The sequence below is a fragment of the Coturnix japonica genome, chromosome 5 (genome assembly GCF_054131305.1).
Source record: "Coturnix japonica strain WE chromosome 5, WE-NBRP24, whole genome shotgun sequence".
Classification (NCBI taxonomy): domain Eukaryota; kingdom Metazoa; phylum Chordata; class Aves; order Galliformes; family Phasianidae; genus Coturnix; species Coturnix japonica.
Genome location: NC_140667.1, coordinates 28,922,481 through 28,943,883, shown reverse-complemented (window position 1 = coordinate 28,943,883; position 21,403 = coordinate 28,922,481). Strand labels below are relative to the sequence as shown.

The 21,403-nt window shown below is 40.7% G+C and overlaps 1 protein-coding gene across 1 annotated transcript in view; it reads right to left on the bottom strand.

The window, feature by feature from the left end:
- GPR176 (G protein-coupled receptor 176) overlaps positions 1-21,403 on the bottom strand; it is a 28,271-nt gene that overhangs the window by 6,519 nt on the left and 349 nt on the right. The window lies entirely within an intron of this gene.

The window sequence follows — 21,403 nt, the reverse complement described above, 5'->3', positions numbered from 1 at the left end:
GATATGAAAAAGTAGCTGCAGCCTCCCACAAAGAACAGCAATACCATTCTTTGGCTTCGCTTTTCTCTTTAATCCATTAAAAATAAACAATAATCAAGACTTCATTCACAGAGTACAGCTTTCCTGTGGTTGCCCACAAAACAAAAATGGCAACGAGAACACATTGCTCACATGATCAACATGTGTATCAAAACCAACCAAAAACAAGTGCCAAGAAATAACAGACCATCAAATGTAGCTTCTTGGCAAGGTGGTACCATTTCAATAAAAGCACACAGGATTAGCACTGACATCTACCTTGCAGAGACACCACTTAGATCTACAGTATTTAAATGTCATTTGCAATTTAATTTTCTACATACTGTGTCATACATCTGCAAATTCCTTCTTGCTATCTGACAAAATATTGAGTTATGTATTTACCAGCTGATGTATTTTAAAGAATGAAATCCTCATCTGGTTTTGGCAGGCGCTACAATAGATTCAGGAAGCAGTATTCAGCTCATTGTACTTAAACCTTCCTAAGTTGCTATGAGATATTCAGTCAGTCAAATCCCTGCCTTTCAAAAAACATCTCTAACTCTCCAGCTATTAAAGAAGTATTTCTCACAGAGTAATAATATATTATTACAACACAGTAGGACAGGTGCTGTTTTGTTTTGTTTTTTCCCCTACTAGAATCCTTCATCAACTGAACCGTATTGATTACATAAACTTACTTCCAAGGCAAGTTTCATCTTCATTAGAAATAAATGAGAAGTGGAAGGAAAAAAAAGTAAATCAGGGGGCTTTTAACTAATTCATCAGAAGCTGCTGAAGAACACCCGAGCTGCACTTCAGGACTGTACAGAGAAGCCTGATGAAAGATTCTAGTTTTTCAACTGTTGAACTGCTTCTACAAATTCTGTCATATTGTCAGTTATACATCACAGCACCACAAATCAGTGAAATTAGCTCTGGTGCTGACTGATCCTTGATGGAAATGGAGAGAACAAGGCATAAAACACAGTGCATCGTCCAAGATGAGGAAGGGCTCTACAGAAAGAAAGAAATAAAGTGCTTGAAAAGGGAAAAAAGGATGAGCAGGAAGAAGTGCTCACTTGGGACAATAGAAAATTAATGAGCAAGTATCTCTCAAAGGAACAACTTCCTCCCCCCTCTTGCAGCCATGAATAATTTGCAAATTTATAAGCCACTCTGACCTGATGAATCAGATCAATTTCTGTGTAGACTGATGGCCTTTTCTGCTACTGCTTTCAAATAAAGCACTTTCCATCCATTTCCCATGCATTTTCAAAGCCACCCGCTCAAGAGAAAAAAATTACACCAGAAACTTCGTATAGAATCAAATATTAAGAAGCTTAAGAACAAAGCACATGCATTTCCCACCTTTCAGAAGCTACTCCTTCCAGTGGAAGAGGATAACAGCCTTCCAGGCAACAAGATAATTCAACAAGTATTGCAGCAATTGGGCATGGAATCTTCTCCCATTATAAAGAGCCACTCTCTGTTCTTTCTGTACAAGTCATTCACTGCTGAACCCACGGAAGCCACCAGTGTAACAACACCCTCCATGGGCTACGACCACATTAAGCAGCCCTCACCACAGGCAAAGCTGCCATTTCTGAGGGGCTCTTTTCTAAGGTGTTTCTCCTAGAAAACTGGCCCAGGAATCTTGGATTCTAAACTCAAGAACACATGGGACTGTGTTGGTCAGCTGGGAGACATTCAGGGAAAGTCAGGATGAATAAGCAAGTGGAAAATGAAGCACATTAGGGTACTGGTTAGGCTGCGGTTGGACTTGATCTTCAAGGTCTTTTCCAACCTGGGTAATTCTATGATTCTATATGTATAGAACCTGAAAAACAATGTCATTTTATCCTCTTGTACCATAAACATCAATTATTCCATGAAAACCTCCACGTACCAACAATACCACATTCAGATTGAAAAGATGATTCTTTCTAGCCATCCCCTTCATTTTTTTAACAGAAAAATATAGTTAAGCAGCCACGTATGTGAAGTTGCATACAATTATGCTGAGAAAAATAAAGTCAGGAAGAGCCTGACATATTGTACTGCCTAGAGAACACCATTTCAGCCTTCATGGCATTTTAACTTCACTGTATTTATAAGGAGTAATGTTCTCAGAGTATTACATGTTATCAGGGTGCGTGTTATTTGATTCAAAAGAGCAAAGAATTGATTTTCATCCCAGACTGTACCCTCTTCAGATTTCACTGCCGGATACCAAGTGTTGATTCGGGCATCAACAGCTGAGATAGTTTTGCAGCAATAGCTCTTAGGAGTAATTCATATAAGGCAAAAGACTCTTAACAGTACCTTTAAAAAGCAGAAGGATCATCCCCATGGAAACCAGAGAGTGTTATACAAAACAAATGCATTTGCCATGCAGCTACATCCAAAAAAAAAAAAAAAAAAATTACTCTTTGCCAAATCAAAGATCCCAGTCCATTAGCTGGGTATGAAAACCATCATGCATGTTTAACATTCATCAGCACATAACCAAAACAAAACAAAGCCCACAACCCAACAAAACCCTCCTCACAGCTTGCCCTCCTCCATATGCCAATTTTCCCCTCCATCTACAGTGGGGTTCTCAGGATCCACACATGCTTACCACCACAAAGCCTCCTGAAGACCCTACCCACGTCCAATGCAGTATCACAGGAAAGGAGCTGGCAGCACCCTTTATTTAAAAAATAAATAATAATAAAAAAAAGCCAGCAAGCAACAAAAAAGGTCAGACACTGACACTGGGCTTCCGCCATTATAACCTTTGCGGATACAATTACCTTTATATGTGGAGAAAAAACAAAACAAAACAAAGAACACTTCCTGAAAACCCATCAAAACTTTTCTCATGTTACAGGTAGCTTCCTACACTTAAACACATCATCTCAAGCTGTTTATCCTACTTTACATCCAAAGTACTGACTTAAACGTGTAGCACAAAGAACAAGAAAACTGGACTGAAGATAAACCCAAACGAGTCAAGTTAGGAATCATAGTCAAACCCAGTTTGGGGATGAACTGTTCTAGGGGAAAAACATGCTTACAGAAACAGATTTCATACCATCAATTAACCAGGGTAATCATACAGCAACAACAGAAATCTTGCTTTAAGACATGGGCTTCATCTGAATTGGAGCCTTTCACTAAACTTGATTGGTGAGCTGTGCGGGGGGAAATGCACACACCCTTCCTGCACAACAGAACTGCCTGACAGCATCAAAACATTTTCTGATTAACTGAAGTCCAACAATCTCAAAATAAATTTCTGTTTCAACACGCACTGAAATCTCTGAAGAAAGTAACATAAACACTTATTTGACTGTTTGGCTCTGCTTCTTTTTCTCCCCCCTCCCCCTCCCCCCTCCAATGGTAGCAAACTACTTCTTAGGTGTTGTACATCAAAGACCAAAAAAAAATAGCACATTTACTACAATTGCCTTTCTTGGCTCAACAGTTTATAATTCAAACATTCAGGTCTTACACCGTGCCACAAAACAAGTCTGCAAAAGCAGATGCTGGGAAGATGGAGTAAAGTTAGAAATCATAGCTGAAGAAGTTTTAAACTGGTCTTACAGCAAACGTAACTTGCATGATATGACAGTATTTGTAGCTTCAAAATGACTGACTGCAGTCACCGTTAACACAAATGGATTTGTGACTTTCTAAAATCTTGCCTTGAGCATTTTATGGATTTACTATTTAATAGACAGATTCTAAAGGAACTATGTTATGCCTAAGATCTTGTACACTTCCACTTCTATCAGATAAATACAGCTAAGGGGAAATAATAAAGAGCTCCACTGGTAACTGCTCAGTTCCTCAAACCCACTGCCACCTTTTCCATCTCACATTCTGTACTTCTGTCTCATCAAACGCACACAATTCCTGGGCAGGGAACACTCATTTTCTGCTTTTCAATAAACTACAATCCTTCAACAACTGCCATGATCATTTAAGCCAAGCAAGGAAGTAACCAAGCCCACTCATTCTGCTGAAGTACACTTGACCTGCCTGAACTCCTTGCTTCTCTTTTAGAACAGCTGACCTCAAAGAACCTGAAACTCCTTGAGCTGCATAGAACAATAAAAGATCAAAGAATATTGCTTCTGCAACCCCAGGACCTTCGGTTGTTCCCACAACAGGGAAATATGACAAATGTGTAGGACCGCCTTTGAAACCTAAGCAAGGAAATGAAAAAACTGAGAAAGAACCCCCAGATTTACTGCTCTCGTCATAACAACAACATAAATCTTCTCAAGGTTATTAACTTTTCAAGTCACAGTGCCTGAGGGACTAATTTCTTTTTCATACTGCAAAAGTACAACCAAAAATTTTTAAAGCCAAAGACTTCATGTGATGCCCACAGCAGACCCCATGATGCAGACATTAATTATTTTACCAGTTCTGAATTCATTTCCTTCTGGTTAGAGTCAAAAATACTCTCTACCTACAAGGAATCGACTCAGAAAAGGTAAAAATGTTGGGCCCTGCATCACCAAGACAGGGTAAATTATTTGCAGAATTAGTACTTGATCCACGTGTCCTTTAGCAACCTGGTATGACACCAAGTGAAGCACCTGGCCTCTCTGCCCTCAGAGAACCAATCCAATGACCTCACTGACACAGTTTGTATGCAGGGATGCAAGTGAAGCACATAATTTTTCTAACATTTGGTCTGGTTTTCATCATCCTTGGTAGAAGAGGAAAAGCTTTTGTCCTTCTATGTTACGAAAAACTCTGGAAAGGGCCATTCTGAACCTGTATGTTGTGAAATAACTGAGGGGGATGCAACAGTAGCTCTTCCCAGGTGAAGTGATGTCAAATAACACAACTGGTTTTTAGGCTTTGCCTGACTGCTGCGCTGAATCTAATTGTAAGCAGCAGCATTAACACGGGAACAAGTGCATTTAAGAATTGTTTTTAAACCATCCCCTTATCCCCTGGCAGCACTTGGTGTGCAGATAGCCTGCAACCACCTCTGCCGGCAGCCGTGCTACGAAGGTCTTGCCACTTCCCTTCAGAAGCTCCTTTATCCGGGCTTTGCTCTCACACCATCTGCAATGAATGTACAGGTATGCTAAGTTAAGATGTGGCCACTAAGGGGTGAAATTCATACTTTCTAATAGCATACATGTAACCTGATTATTTGGCTAAACTGCTGGCTAGTTGGTCTTCCCTGGCTTACTTACCATGGAAAAAAAAAAAAGAAGAAGAAAAACACAAATATACGCAACATAAAATAAATGACACTTAACAGTAGAGCAAAATGTTAAACGCCTGCAGTAATTACTAGCACTTGGAAGCTGAACCTTCTATTATCATTGGTAATTGAGGCTATCTTGCCTCTTTCTTCTAAAAGGGAAGAAAGATTCCCACATAATAGAACCAATTTCCGTCCTCCTCGATGGCTGAAATTACAGTTTGCAGCTGAAAGACACCTTAGTAACGGCCATTTCATGGAGCAGAAATTATTTTGTCCTACCACAGAGCCCTGCAGCTGTTTTTTCCTTTATACAACCAGAAAAGATCTGAGGTCATTCCTGCACCAGTTTGACTATGCTTGCCACTCTCTGAAGTGCCAAGTTAACAGAAGCAGAACTGGATTCTTCATACAGCTCAGCCATGCAGCCATTCACTGGGTCAGCAGCTGGGCATATTTGCTCTTGATTCTTTATATACAGATGTTCTCAGACAAATTAACATACAAGGCCTGCGGCATTAATGCTATATTCAGAAACATGCATTTCTTTCTTTGCCCTCCACAGGCAATTGCAGTTAATAGCTGCCTCTGCTCCCCCCAGTCCTGTGAATGGACTCAGTAGGAAGAAAACGGGAGATGATGGAAGAGCTGAGGATTCTGACACACACTCCTGAAAGACTGAGTTACAAACAGCAAGAAATCTGTATGGCCCTAAATCAAACACTATAGAAAATTCACATGGACAACACTCTGGCTACCACAGCAAGGTATTTCACTGAAGAAATACTAATCTGGGGTGACCTAGGCCTTCCAAAAGGAAGAGATGTGTTCCCACAGGGCAGCTTGGGAAAGATAAGGTGTTTCACTGTGAAGATCACTGCTTTTTTTGGCGTGACCAAAAGCAAGAGGTTGGGTTTTAGGTTTTGTTTTCCTAAAAGCTTATAAAACCCTGAGATAAAGTTTGAGATTTCACTGATCAAAGGTTTTGCTTACAAAAACAGTTCTCATGCGGGACTCCCTCCACACTGACACTGTTTCTCTGTATTTCCCCAGTTGCAATAGAACTTTGCTTTAAGATTCCCATAGCAACTGCTTTCCAATCAGCCTTCTTTCTTTGACCAAAATCACCCCAGCTAGAGACACAAGGGACATTCTATGTCACACGCTGTTATGTCCAGAAAATCACCAGTATGGAACCACAACAGAAACTTGTTACATTAAATTCTTGTAGAAGCTAAGATACCCATTGATTTATTTTAATATAAAGTTCCTTCTAAGTAACACTGACATTACCCAGCACCAATCCCAAAACACAGGAATGCACTAAAGTTTGTACATGATTCTCACCGATGGGGATTGGATGAAGAAGAACCATTTTAAGTGACAATGAACTTTTCACACACTGCTCTAGGAGACACACGCCCTACACTCACAAAGCATTCTCAAGCAGAAACTGGACTTCGGTACCAGAGAACCCCACTATTACATGACCAGGGTGGGGGTTTTGTTTGTTTATAATCTCAATGCCGTATTTTACAAAAGTTATTTTGTTTGCTTTCCACCTCAGGAGCCTTCATGAGGAGCCCTACCTTAATTATATCCATAGGCCACAATACTAGCAACAAATCCAGGCAAGCCAAACCAGTGCTGCATCTCCTCTAAATCTTTAGTCCATTTGACTTGTTGCAAATAAAAAACTAAGCTATTTCTAACTCAGTTGCTTTTAGCCATCTTTCCAAAGAAACATCCAAAAGCTATCAAAAGATAATTTATTTTCTTTCTTTTAACCAGGGTATTATCTTGACTTGGACAAAATTTTAATTACTTTTTATAGCACAACTATACAGGTTAATTTACAAAGACTTTTATATGGGTTTTATTTCACCAATTACATTCAGCCATGACTACAGAAACAAGTTAATGGATGCATACATTCACAGTGCAGAGTCATTCCACAGCTAATAAAACACTTGTATTGTTTGGATTTGAAACATATTTCAGTTGTTTCATTTAAATAAGAAGCTGGACACAAAACTGCTATTGGGGACAAGCGAATTTCATCAAACACATTAAATGAATGGTGGGGAAAAAAAACAACAGGCAAACAAACAGTACTGCATGTGGTGCAGGCTTACTTAACAAAAGTAGTGCTCACAAGTATGTCATCCAAGTGCCATTCAGGTCCCCAAAACAGACCACCACTACAGCCATATAAAGAATAAGCAAGGAAAGCACCTCAGATGCTTTTGTACACAGCAAGAAAAACAGCGCCCTGTGATCCAAGATACCTTAAATCAGGACATCTCTGTCTTCACAAACTAGCAGATAGATTTCTTCCCTATGTTGTTAAAATGATGTTTAGTTTCTTAAAAATTAAAGATAAATAAAAAGAAAACCTAAGGAAAAATTATTACTGACAAATTGCAACACTCCACTGCTCTCCTAGAAAAATAAGACAGGGAGCCATTCAAAACGTCTCTATCCTGTCCCTCCAATCCCCAAGAGTACTTATGGAGAAACCCAGGAAAGCTCCCCATCAATGATACATTTGTATCACTGCTAAAACTCTAAGATTACCACAGACTATGGCGCTGCTTTAAGAACTTTAATTTTCCCTATATAGGAGAAGTGCCTTCAGGAGATGCCTCTTCTCTAAAAGGAGCCTACAAGAAGACGTCAAAAGCAAAGAAAGAAGCTTGGAATTAAAATAGCAGATGTTCTAGATTGAAAGTAAAGAAAGAAAAAACAAAACCACACCATTTTACTGTGAGCTTCCAGTTACCTCTAGAGCCTATTCAATGCAATTTGAAGTATCAGCGCTATAGTGACAAGAACAAAATAGTTCCATAAGAACTCACGAAGATGTAGTTAAACCCTGACTCATTCTACTCCCAATGTGAAGAAGCAGCTCAGTTCCAGAGACCCCAGCACAGCCTGCACACTCAGGAGAGAAAAGGTGTCGTGCCTGTAACTTAAATGAAACACAGTGTACGCTTCCCTGACTCCTACAGATTTCAGTCTCAATTACTCCTCCTTAAGTCCATGCTTCAAAGTGTCCCAACAACAAATACAACAAGAACTTCTGGTATTTGAAGGATGGAGAAGTTCATTTACCATTTTGAGTTCTACTGGTAAAATGTGCTAACGTTGAGATGTAACTCATAGCTTCCACGGCTAGAGATACCTCATAAAGCAGCTGGAGCATATGCAAATGCAAAAAACATTAATGCAATATTAATCTTTGAACAGCTACTAAAAGTTACTATTAAGATATATACAACTCAACAGCCTGCTTGGAGGTCTTAACCTGGCCAGCACAGAGCAGTAAATATCACTTCTGTGTCAATATCCTTCCCTGAGTTTAAATGCCTAAATTAAACAATTAATCATTTTAGACTTCATTTCCAAATATCTGGCTTAGTTTAAGTAAATAAATAATCTCTCAGGTCAAACACTTGGCCATTGACATCTGCCATGTCTCACTAAAATATTAACGTCAGCCATGTAGCTGTAGCTTACATGCTTTCAAGGCATTACAGACAATGCATACCCCATCATTTTCATGGGCCATTACAAGCATCAGTGGAGTGCATTAGTCTCTCAAGGCTCTATGGGACTTGAAAATGATAATCTGCAAAGAAAATGGAAATTAAAAATATATTTTATAATGCCAAGTGCTGGCAGAATTGCGGAATGACCCAAAGGAATATTCCTATTCCTTGGAAATGAGCAGACCTATTTGAGGAGCATTTTTGCATCACTCCATTGATGCCGGGCTGCCTAACTTACAAATTAGTTGTATTCAACTGAGCTCTGTGGGGCTTTTATCACTTTCAACCCATTGGTTAATTCTCTCTGTGAGCCAGGGCCTCACCCCAGCTGCAGCAAACTTACCTCCTGCCACCACTTCACTCCTCCCATCCCCTCAGCGCCATCATCACCCTGTTGCTCCTCTCCATGGCCTACCAGGAAGCAGAAAGCATCACCCATTTCAAACCTCTATTTCCTTCAAATGTCTGAATTAGCGTACACAGATCTGACAATTACTAGACTCACACAACTCTGAAAAATACATTAAAAATATAACTCAATGCAACTGACACTAAAATTACTCCCTTTACTGTAATGTTTGTTTTGTTAATATATTAATGGTAGGAAGATAACTTTTACCCATTACATGTTGCTTGGAAACAGAACAAATATTGAAGAAGAAATACAAGCATCCTCCTCTTTACCCACATAAATATTCTTGGAGTTATTTTTTGTTTGCAAGAATTCCTTGTCACATTTAAATATAATGTATTATGAAGACTGTTTCCATGCTTCATTAGTTATAACAGATAGCAGTGGGTAGCTTTTTCTTTCCCCCCTCCCCCCCAAATTTAACCTCTTTCTGTCAACTGCTATGTTTGCATTTCCCAATTATATTTTGTTTTTGTTTTTTTTTACACCATCTAAGCCATTTGTTTATCTTCTTTATAATTTTCCACACATTTTTAATACCATATGCTTAATAGAAGCGGTCTACAGGTGCTTCATAACTTTGCATAGGATGAAGCAGAAAAAAGGAAATCTCAATTTATTGTTTGAGAATAACAAAGAACCACAGCTACATAAAGTAGTAATGAGGCAAAGATACTACGGGAGAGAAGCATTAAACCAACTGCAAAGTTGAGCAGGGAAAGAAAGAGAAGCTTTCTGGCAAAAGTCAGCCCTGCCCGGTGCTGCCAGCTGTTCAGCCCTCTTGCCTCTGTTATTATATACAACTGCTCTTTTTGTAAGAAAAAAGAAAAATCAGGTTTGCAGAATCCCAGCAGGATTTTTCTCACTGAAATGCAAGTAAACAAAATGAAAAACACGGTGGAATTTACAACAGACGTGAAAAAAAAAATAATCTTCCAAGTTTGTGATTCTACTGATTCTGTTGCTGAGTCAGATGCTGCATTAATATTGCATTGCGTACACAGCTCACTTCGTGTTTTGATGGAGTAATGGGACTTAGCTATTTTCACAGGCAGTTTCTAAAACATTTAGAAAAACATGTCTTCTAAAATTTAACATTAATTTCTCCACTAGCCTCCATAAAATATCACACAGGGAGAGGGAAAGCTCCAAGGTAATGGCAGCTTGTTTGGTACCAGCAGTAGGACAATTTGGAGTCCTTTATTTTGCTATTTGTGCTCAAAATTGATCTACCTTTTTGAGGTTTGTAACAGCAACAACAACAAAAAAAGCTGTATTATATAAACACAGGGGAGCAAATGGTTTCAAGGAAACCTCTCACATATTTATTCAACAGCAAATCCTAGAGGGGCAGGCCAATGTTTCTCACTGAGGAAGCTTCAGACAGCTCAAAATTCATTAATTAACAAAAGGAACATCCAAAATTTGCTCTCTGCAATATGCCAAATGTTCTGGCTTGCTGCTACAACAAACATTAGCGCTGTCCTTGTCAGTAGCAGTAGCAGTACACAAATGAACTATCAGTTTTAAACTCACATCTACAACTTCTAGGCACCATTTCTATTCTATTTTTAAATCACTTTGCTCAGATCTTATAAATCCCTCACAAAAATCTGCACAGAATGAAACCAGGGCAACAAAACATAATAGAACATTGGTAGGAAGGGTCAGTCTCTACCATCATACCATCAACATCTATCTCTGACATAATAAAATAGGAAGCATTACTTTCAGAGCAACCTTTGTATATGGCACTTTTTAGTGTTTTCTGGGCAAGTATTGCTGCAGCACAGGTCCCTAATTTAATACTCCCTGTTGACCACTAACTCACCTCTAGCACATGTGACTGCTACTACATGCTGCTCCTGCAGTAGTTACAAGGTTGAAAAGACAACTCTCACAAAGTATCTAATCACACCCAAAAGGCTCAGCAATAAAACACAGAGTCAGAAGGTTAAAGGAAAAAGCTGAGGGAAAACTCCAGTCTGAACACTTCCTTCTCCAAAGACTAAAGGCACTTTCTGCTACCCACTTCCATAACTGTAACCAGATTTCAGTCTTTATTCAGTTTCTTCATAGACTTAGAATTTTCTTCATAGACATAAGGGGGAGGGGAAGGTATTCTAATACATGCTTCTGAGATGGTCTCAGTTTGCAATCAATCTTTCGGGAACCCCCGAGTAGCAGCAAATTGTATAAGAGACTCCCCAGGTTGTGGCAAAATCATTCCACACAGCGTAGTATCTGATTAATCAGAATAACTCAAAGCACTCAACGGCCAGCAGGGGTTTTCTAATTAAGACTCTTCCAACATAATGAATCATTTGGTAAATCAAGAGTTATTTTAAAAATAGCTTAATTGAAGCATAGAATTGTAGTGTTTTTTGTTTATTTAAAATAAGCTTGTGAAAATTTGATTCTCAGAGCTTCCTAAGATACAGGTTGGCCACTGTCTAGGACAAGAGACAAGAAACAGGAGTACACAGGTGAGGTCACTGGGCTCAGCAGGCAGCCGTGTTACTTTGGAAAGACACTCATGGCCCTAATTTTGCAAGAGCAGACAGTGATTCTGCAGACATTAAACAAATCTATTAGAGCCCTCAAATAATAAACATAAGAAATAAGACCTAGGTTTGCCAGGAAAACAATACATCTCAGAACCCATGTGGTATCTGATCATTTTCCATTCAAAGAACATTGACACTGGCTTAAACGCACAAAAAAATTGTTCATGGGATCCGTAGGTGATCACAGACAAAGCCTTCAATGTTTAGAGAAAAACAACCACGAGAAAATGGAAATAGGAAAAACTCTCTCCTACACAGTGGAGAGGAAGCAATGGTGTCTCAGGACAAATGTCCTAGAAGTCCTTGCTATGTCAACATGGTGATGCTGAAGAAGATGTAGCTGATGATGATGTCACCTACCATGTTTTTCCCAAGCAAAAACAGTACTCTTCATTAAAATCTACTCAAACCTACTGTTTCTACCTGCACTCTCCACACACACTTATGATGTTCAGGCTGTACAGAACACGCACAACCATGTGTGAGAGCTGAACACTCCCTGTTTGCTAAACTCAGTGCACAAATATTATTTAAAAGATGCCTAGTAGATGTTTAAACAGCTGTTACGTACTTGCACATTCACTATGTCTTTGTTTTTCCCCCAGTGCTGAAGTTTACAAAACAAGAAGCCGAGGGCCATCTTCCCACTGATGGCAATTGCTTCACAGGCAAACCTGCACTATCAGCCTTGCAGTTTGCAATGGGAGGCCAGAAAACAGCACAGAATAGATGAAAGGAACAGAGCTGGGCACATGGAAGGCCAAAATTGCAAATAGAAGGCCACAGCTGCAAAGGTTAAAACACTCGGGAAAAATGGGCAATCAGATGGGCACAAAAAATCTCAGCACACAATGGCAATATGCTTGTCTCTCTATGCTTGTGCCAGGTGACTTCAAGGGCACACCAACACACAACAGCTGTACTCCATCACCAGGTACAAGACTATTTAAACATCACCTTCACCTCATTCTGAAAAGAGGTGCTGACACTGAATAAGTAGAAGTGATCATTCAAAACAGATTCACATAAACAAGTGCAAGCTGCTTACAACAGTAAGCTGCTTACAAATGGAAATGTATAAATTAACTAGGAAATTGTTTGAATAAGGGGAGAAACCAAGAGCTTGCTCTTAGAAGATACATTAGATACACGATTTCAACTGTTACTTGGCTAAGCATGGCTTCGTGTTCAGGCTGTTTTATTAGCCATGCAAATTGGCTAATGGCAGCAATTACACTGAAAAATAGGGTTTTGTAGCTGAGAATTCGCTCTATCAAACAATGTTATTGCGTTCCTCGTATCTGTTGCAGTTTCCATGGAAATAAATAGGAAGCGCTACTTTTGAAGCAACCTACTTATCACTTCATCAGTGATGCTAGAGCACTTACAAAACTGTGCTAGTTATTAACTGACTGCTATGCAAAAACCTACCATCTTTGGTAGCTCTTCACACGGTGTTACACGAATAAAAGACCACTTTTATTAGCAATATAGATGTATTTAATATAATATTTAAGTAGTTGGGGCTCTAGGGCTCTATTTGCCATTCCTATACATTTCCACATGCAATTTCTTCATTTTAGGCACAACCACAAGGAAATGTCTTTGAGCTCGTAATTGCATTTTTAGCTACAAAGTCATCAACTTATGACAGCTATTTGTCCCTAACCTAGGGACAATAAATATAAGGCATTCTGAGATAGCTCATTACTCAAATGTGTCCACGTTATGTTTCTCCAGCAGTGTGTTAGAGCATAATCTAAACTGCAGTCCAGCATTTGTTCAGCTCCTTTAGAACCTGAAATGCAATTTACTTTCATAAATGACTGAAAAAATCACAGCGGGTCTCCAGAGGCCGGTTCCACACAAGCTGGTCTTTACTAATTGTATGGGTGCTTCAATATCTCTTTTACACAGAGTCATCTTTTTTGCTGACCACATGAGAGGTGGGGGGAGGAAAGGAAAGGCTCCCTTTACTGTCTGTTTCCAAAACCCTCTTATACAGTCGGAAGATTTTTAGTGTTATGACAGATGCTTTTTTTCAAATTAAGTTGCAGACAAGATCTTAGCCAAGTCCAGCATGAGCACTACAGAGCAGTTCTGGATAAAAATATAGCTAACACTTATAAGTGAAGTAAAAGAACATTCTGTAATACACTCCTGAGATCTGCAGCTTTTTCTGCACAAAATACAGTAATTCTGGCCTGTACAGGACATTTCTTACAATGTTCCTTTTTTCTATAACAGCGTTTGGGTGAAGTAGGCAAAATATGTGCTCCTAAAAGGAACATGAGCATGTAAAGGAAGCAGAAGCGACAACAAAACCCACTATAATTTTCTGATATATGTCAGTCATACAGACAACACTACCAGCCTCAAGTCGCATCCCAGACTTAACCTTCACAAGAGGCAGCAAATGAGTCTGCAAAAACCAGGCTGCACCTACACCAAACCAGTCAGGCTGAAAACTGTAGGAGTACTCAAGTTAAAAACTGGGGACAGACAGGAGGCAAAAGAAACACCTGTGATACAGTTTCAAAGAGGTTGTACCTCTGATAAGGCAAACCAGGCCACCCTCTCCTGCTCTGGATACATCTTAAAAACACAGGTGTTACATTCAAAACAAAACAAGAAAAACCACCCACTTCCCTACTTTCTACTTTTTCCAATTAATTCAGGCAGTAGCACTAGAAGATTTTCAATCTTCTTGTTTGTTCTACAGTATCAGAGAAATTACCCAGTTCTGCCTTAAGCAATACAGATACACAACAAAAATAAAGCCTGCTGGGATCTAACCGTGAGCCAAGTGACGAAAGATGCATAGAGACAAATACAAGCAATGACGGGAGAAACAAGATTGCTTCATATTCTTCCTCAGGAAGATAATGTTACGTTCTTAAATGGAATTCCTTGGACAGACAAGAAAATAAGTCAAGAGAGGCAGAGTAGAAAAAGCAGATGAAATCCAGAGCTTCTGTTCCTTCAAAATTACAGGTTGTTTTTTTCCCCAAACACAGTTGGCAAAAAAAGGCTGTATTTGCCAGGAAGTACATCAGACTATTCATGATGGAGAATGTAAATTGCAGTGACGAATACTAGAAGCGATAAAGCACTTAGAACAGCAGCAAGTCTCAGCAGTCTCCCAGCAATCCTCAATGACAGCAAAGAACCATGAGCAGAGAGCAAGACAACAGAGAGTATTCCCTGCCACTGCTATTTCAGCTTAACTTCTGCTTCTGTTACTACCGTAACTGCCATCTGCACTGCCCGGCTGATCATGATAACCTTATCACGAGAGGTTATATGATTTCTTTTCCAGACAGTTTTCCAGTTCTGAATATTCTCTTCACTGCAATGTTTCTATGAAATCTGTCTGGCTCCAACGCGTAATTTCTTGTCTCTGCTCTCAGCTACTAGATCCAAATTGAAGATGTAAAAAAAAATGTAACAGCACTAATAGGAAAGAAATAAGCTGTACTTGCCAAAGAATTAGTATTTTATCAGCAGAGATGGAAAAGGGCACAACACAATAATTGTTTCTCTGGTACTTCTGCTATTTGCAAACATACCAGCTGGACCTTGCCCACCCTCTCACCATTTTAGAAACTCCTTCCTTGTCCCATATTGAGATAGTTAAGTAAAGGAAACTTAACATAGAGAATTTGCAAGTCTCTGCACATGCAGATCAGCTGCTAACTCAGTCACAGCCTACACCACATACCTCAAAATGCAGCCATTTACAAGTTCTGTGATAGAGGGTGGGGGGGAAAGATAGTAGGAAAGCAAAATGTTATTTTGATCACTAAATTAAATCCTTAAATACATAAAAGATGCATATAAAAATGGTTTTGTTTTACCCACAAAACAGTTCATGTTGATACACCCGCTAGTATACACACAATTTACTGCATAATCTCAGAACCTCTTCTATAAAGAAAAAGTATATTAAGTATATATGAAAGTATATATACTTTTATATACTTATGTATGTGTGCATGCATATATTAAAATATATATGTATTGAAAGTATATAAAGCTTTTTAAAATAAGGATACTGGAGCACTGAGCAGGTTGCCCAGAGAGATGGTAAATGCCCATAGCCCGGATGAATCTGAAGTCAGCCTGGACTAGGATCTAATCAACCTGGACTGGCTGTACGTGTCCCTGTTCACTGAAAGGGAGTTGGGAGAGATGATCTTTAAAGATTCCTCCCAACTCAAATAATGTCATGACTATCTTCATATTCAGATAATCAAAGAAGTGCAGTCTGTAGCTTACATAAGATAATGTAATTACAAGCTCATCTCCATGAACACGGAAGAGGACAGAGGCACAACAGCAGCAGAGGAGCCCCTGCCCAACCCCTCCCAGCCTCCTTTCAAATAGAGATGATAGGCCCTGGGGTGAGAGAGGGTCACTCTGGGATGCTGCAGATGGGCATTGTGGGAGTGTGCAACACCAGTGGGGGGCTGGTAAGAGAATTCAGGTTACTCTGGGGAAGAATAAGTGGACAGACATGCAATGACATAAGGATCAGCATGACAGAAAGGTGCTACAAGGGAAGGGAAGATTGCTCATCTGTATCAAAAGATTCCAGATTCAATGGGAAAAGCTCCAGAAAGGAGGGATGTCCAACCAGAGATCCTTCCCCAGTGTCAGTCAGCCCTTACATGGGGTCTAAGAGAGGTGCAGCCAGGCTCCAGCCCTTCTGGTCACACAAGTGAACTGTTTTCACCTGTGCTCTCAGGGCTGACCAGGTTCTTTCCCCAAGTGCTCAGTCAGTGGCTCAGGCCATGACTCAACAGATCCCATACCCTGCGCTGCTAACAGAAGGGGATTAAGAGCCGCTTATGAATTCCCAGCATTCTTGCTTCTCTGGCCATGCTCTGCACCTGATCAGCACAACCTGTCCATTTGAACAAACATAATTCACAGCGAATAACAAAGCAGACACAAAAAAGACCAACAGCAATTATTTTCACCCTTAACAGTTGGTTCACATCCTGAACGTGTTTCACTTGTAAAGGCACTGCCTAACCCACAGCACCAGAAGGAACACCCCAGCAGACAGCATCACCAGAGCATTGGGCACTCACAGTTACAAACCAGCACATCTGGCAGCTTTACAGGCAGTGCCAACACTTGCTCCTCCTGCCCTGCTTCCAGAACCTGGGGCAGCTCTGAGGCCTCAGCCAAAGCCAGAGGCAGCACGGCTGTCTCCATGGCAACGGGCCCACAGCCATGCACAGAAACCCCTCTCCGCTGACCCCAAAATTCAGTTTTTTCTCCAATAAAAGGCTGCAGAGCAGTGCACCTGGCAGCACACTAAGCACAAGCACAATACTCCATGCACACTTGACAAGTCCGGTGCAATCAGAACCAGACTTACTTCTGCAGGGCCCGTAATACCCGAGGCTTGGAACCACTCAGGAAAATATAGAGGAAAATTACTGCTGCAATATTACGATACTGAAATATGTTACTATGATGTAATTATTATTACATGCAAATATTGCAACTTGTGTGATGCTTCTTACTAGATTTGCTTTTCCGACTCTTTTTACTGCACCTCACAAGCTATTCCATCTGATCTACAACAAAGTAGATGTGCACTATGTGGCTGGTTTAGAACGTGTCAGGCAAAAACTACTCCAGCTTTTCTCAGTGACTGCAGCAGAATCAAAACATCACCGTCCTTATTCCTGAGCCTTCGGTGAACTTCCTCCCCCCCAGATGATCACACCCATTGGAAGCAGGGATGTAATTTTCTATTCTGGAGCTGTAGCAGACAAGTCTCACTTGCTTTAAAAATTTATTCCATCTCAGCCTTAATCTTGTACCTGCAGTATTCTTTTCTTTACTGCAAGATTCCCTTCCTTGCTCTTTACAGAAGAAGCTTGTGGCAAATCTCACAGATACAAGTGTTTATTTATTATGCTAGCAGCCATTTACCAAAACAAACACATCACCTGGACTGGCAGTTCATTTAGTGTTGTATGCAAAAAATGGATTCGCATCTTTACAAACTAGGTGCCATAAAAATCCAGTTTTGATTTGCTTTGCACAAATGCCAAGACAAACAGATGAAAATCAGCTTTGAGGGTAGGAAGAGCCTGAAGTCAAACAGCTGCTGGGAAAGCCTCAGGAAGAAGAGCAAGCCCAAAGCGTGCCTCTGAGAGCTCCTTCTGAACACAGCAGGCAGCAGGGGTTCACTTCTCACTTGGGCATCTGATATTTGTTTCAAAACACATCACCTCTTCTCCAAAGGTACCTCTCCAAGCACGAAGAGGAGACAAGGAGGTAACTAACCAAATCCACAGCTTTCCAAAGAAACTGCCCTAACCACCTGAGTTCCAATTGTATTGGTACATCCCCAAGATTTCTTTCTGCACTGTACCAGTTTCTGTCAGTACAATACACATTCAGGAAAACAAAAAGAGCAAGTAACAAAGAATCCCCCCCATACACACACTGGCACTGCAGAATTCTCTTCTCAGAGAATTCTCTTCCTCATTATAATATTAGCCACCTAACAGTGTCTGTTTGTTTTCCCAAAAAGTGTCTTATTTCTTTTTTTTTTTAATAAAGAAAATATGTAAACAGGCAAACTGTGGAAAAAATCTGCTTTAAGAGACATAGAGCTCAAACCCTCACAGTTCCCATTCCCAATCATCCCTTCCCTTTTCACAGACATATCAGAAGATGCTGCTGTCCACTGCATTTCACCCAACAGCTTCCTGCCCTCTCAACCTAAGCTCGCTACTCACGCTGCCTACAAGGACTCTCTGGAGATCCTCTTCATTTCCAAGACCCCCCCCAGCACCTGCAGCCAGCCACAGCCACCTCCAGCAACACATCCCCACCAGAGCTCAGAAGTGATATACCCTTCTGTTGAAGGTCTGGTTTCTGGGCTAAATAATTACTCCCTGCAGACTGATTATCTCCAATGGGAAGATACATTTGCTTTATTAGGTAACATCACTCTAATCCTATGTTCACAATAAATTTTGCCTCACAAAATCCTCTCTGACAAAACTGTGTTGGCTTTGAAAAGAAGCCCTTCATCACCTCAAGTCTTTAAAAGAGAGGAGGAAAGAGAGAGAAAAGGATATTTGATTTGTCATTCAACATTTGTTACCTATTTAAAAGTCATCACCCATGTGTATTCTTTCAAACTGGAGACAGCCACGGGGGTAAAAGCAGTAACTCCATACTCTCCTCAGTCTAAAACGGCTCATTTTTTGCAGTTACCATCTTCAAATACTCTATTTTCATAAGCTGCTCACTCACTTTTGAATAGAAGCCAAGAATAAATTAGAGCTTTTTGTTGCTTTCTTTTCATGCTGCAAGAGGGTGACAAAGGCTAAGTCATTATTTGAATTTTACAAATATACATTTCTGATTCAAAATTTTGTAAAACAACCAAATTAAACAAGCAATCTACAATTTTTTCTCCATTCCTCTGATATCAGACCAAGATTTGAAGCCTCTATTTCTTTTCAATGCCACCAGCCACCACTTCCATTTGCAACCCCCCTTGCAGGCTCTGTGTTACTGAAACACATCACAGGGCCAGCTGTACCCTTAGCACACTGTAGTTAATCCTCACAAGTTCTACCTCACTGCATGGTCCTCAAGAAGAGGGAACAAATGAGAAACTCTAGAAAGCAGCCAGCTTACACCCATCTCAGGGAGCAACAGAAAGTCTCCCTAAAGGTCTCACAGAAATGCCCTCAACAGCAGAGGAAAAGAAAGCACTGTGTATCTCTCTCATGACAGCCAACAGCTCTCACATCTTTCTGCAGAGCAAGATCCCAAATTGAAATTCACAATCTGAACTTTGATTCTCTCTTCTTGTAGGGCCTGGACCTCTCTGAGCTTCAGTATGATACTCACGTCAGTACTCATTACGGATGCTCAGGCATATACATTTGCTTCCTTTCATGCTGGAAGAAGAAGTATTTTTTTCCTTTTAAAAGGGCCGTGCAATTTTATCCATTATCAAAGCAGCTTAGGCATGCACTGAGCATGTGGGATGCACAAGCCCAAATCACACACCCTCCCTACATAGAGAGCGCCCCTCACCTCATGCTTAGTGGAAGGAGAAACACGGCTCCCCATGAAGGGTTTCCTCTCTGCAAGGAGGAGCTTGAGACTCACTGGGAAAAAAAACAAAAACACTGCTATTCTGTATGTAGCTCAGGGGGCTTTCCACAGGCAGAAAAGAGATACCATGATTTCATCTCTGGCTTTGCTCTAGGATAAGCCTGGGAGGCTAGAGACCAGCATCATCAGCCTCCCTGCAGCTGATCTGCAGATAAGCCCCTTATAACAGGTCCAAATCAGAGTCCGTCTCTCAAAAGCAAACTGCAGGAATGCCAAACCCTTAACTTACACTATGCCTTGTGAAATTCAGGTTATTTGGTTGGTCTGGTTTACTTTTCCTCATTTTATTAAGAAGCCTCCAAGCCACTGATGGCTTAATTACATCAGTGTCTATGAGAATCCACTGTCATGGAACCAAGACTAGATGTATGATCTAAATGGCTCCTTAAGGCTCAAAGGCCAAAAGACAGGGAATAAGAACTGCTTTACTTGTCCAGTTCTGTAGTGTTTAGGACACTGTTGACACTATAGGGACCAGGCCTGCTAACCTCACCTACTGTCTGCTGGCCGTCATTTTGTGCCAGGCACTAACCAACATGTTACAACAAAATCATTTTCACACACTACCTACACGCTAAATAGTGGGGAGGAAAAAAAACAACAACCAAGAACCACAATTACCCCCTCTGGATAAGAGGAATAAGAGGTCAAACCTCAAACCAGTCTGCAATTGGCAGCAATAACAAGTGTGTCTACCACTGAGCAAGGCCAGAACTCAGCAGGGCTCCAAGATACTCTTCATCGTATTTTCAAAAAGAAAGCAGTTAGGTGATGTGAAACACTATCAGGAGGAAATAAGTAGCAGAACGTGTTACTGCAACCACCTAAATTGATCTTAGCGTCACTCAAAATCAGACAAAACCAAAACACTGATAACAAAAGTCCACGGCCATCAGCAAAACTGACATTGCCCAGAACTGAGGGCATTAGGAACCACTTCCAGCGCCCTCAACAGCAGCAGCCCTTCCTTCCTCGCTGCTTTTCCCAGCGGTGCCAACCTGACTCATCAAACGGGACACCACAACTTGTTTGGCAGGACATGCACACCTGTTCCTAACAGCACACTGCAAACACGTCGTAGAAATGCAAGGTAGCAAGTGCAGCCGCCTGCACGCCTTCACGGAGGTACACGGAGCACAGCAGCAGTTTATTGCCACGTAACAGAAGAGCACGATGCTGGGCTGGAAGATAACAAGCAGATAAGCGCGCACGTAACTACATTGCTTCCAGCGTGAAGTGCTTCCGAAGGATCAGTGTGAGATCCGCAGCACACAAGTGCTGAATCACTGCAGTACCCAGCAGATGCTCGGTAAAACTTTGGTAAAGCACTCCGCATGCTTTCCTACGGTAAAAAGAACCGGCCCGACTCGAGTTCCAAATGAAGGCATCAAAGACGCATTTTCCCCCACATATATCCTGATAGGAAAGTTTAAGCGGTGACACACAAGCCGTTCTGGTTTCCACCCGCGAC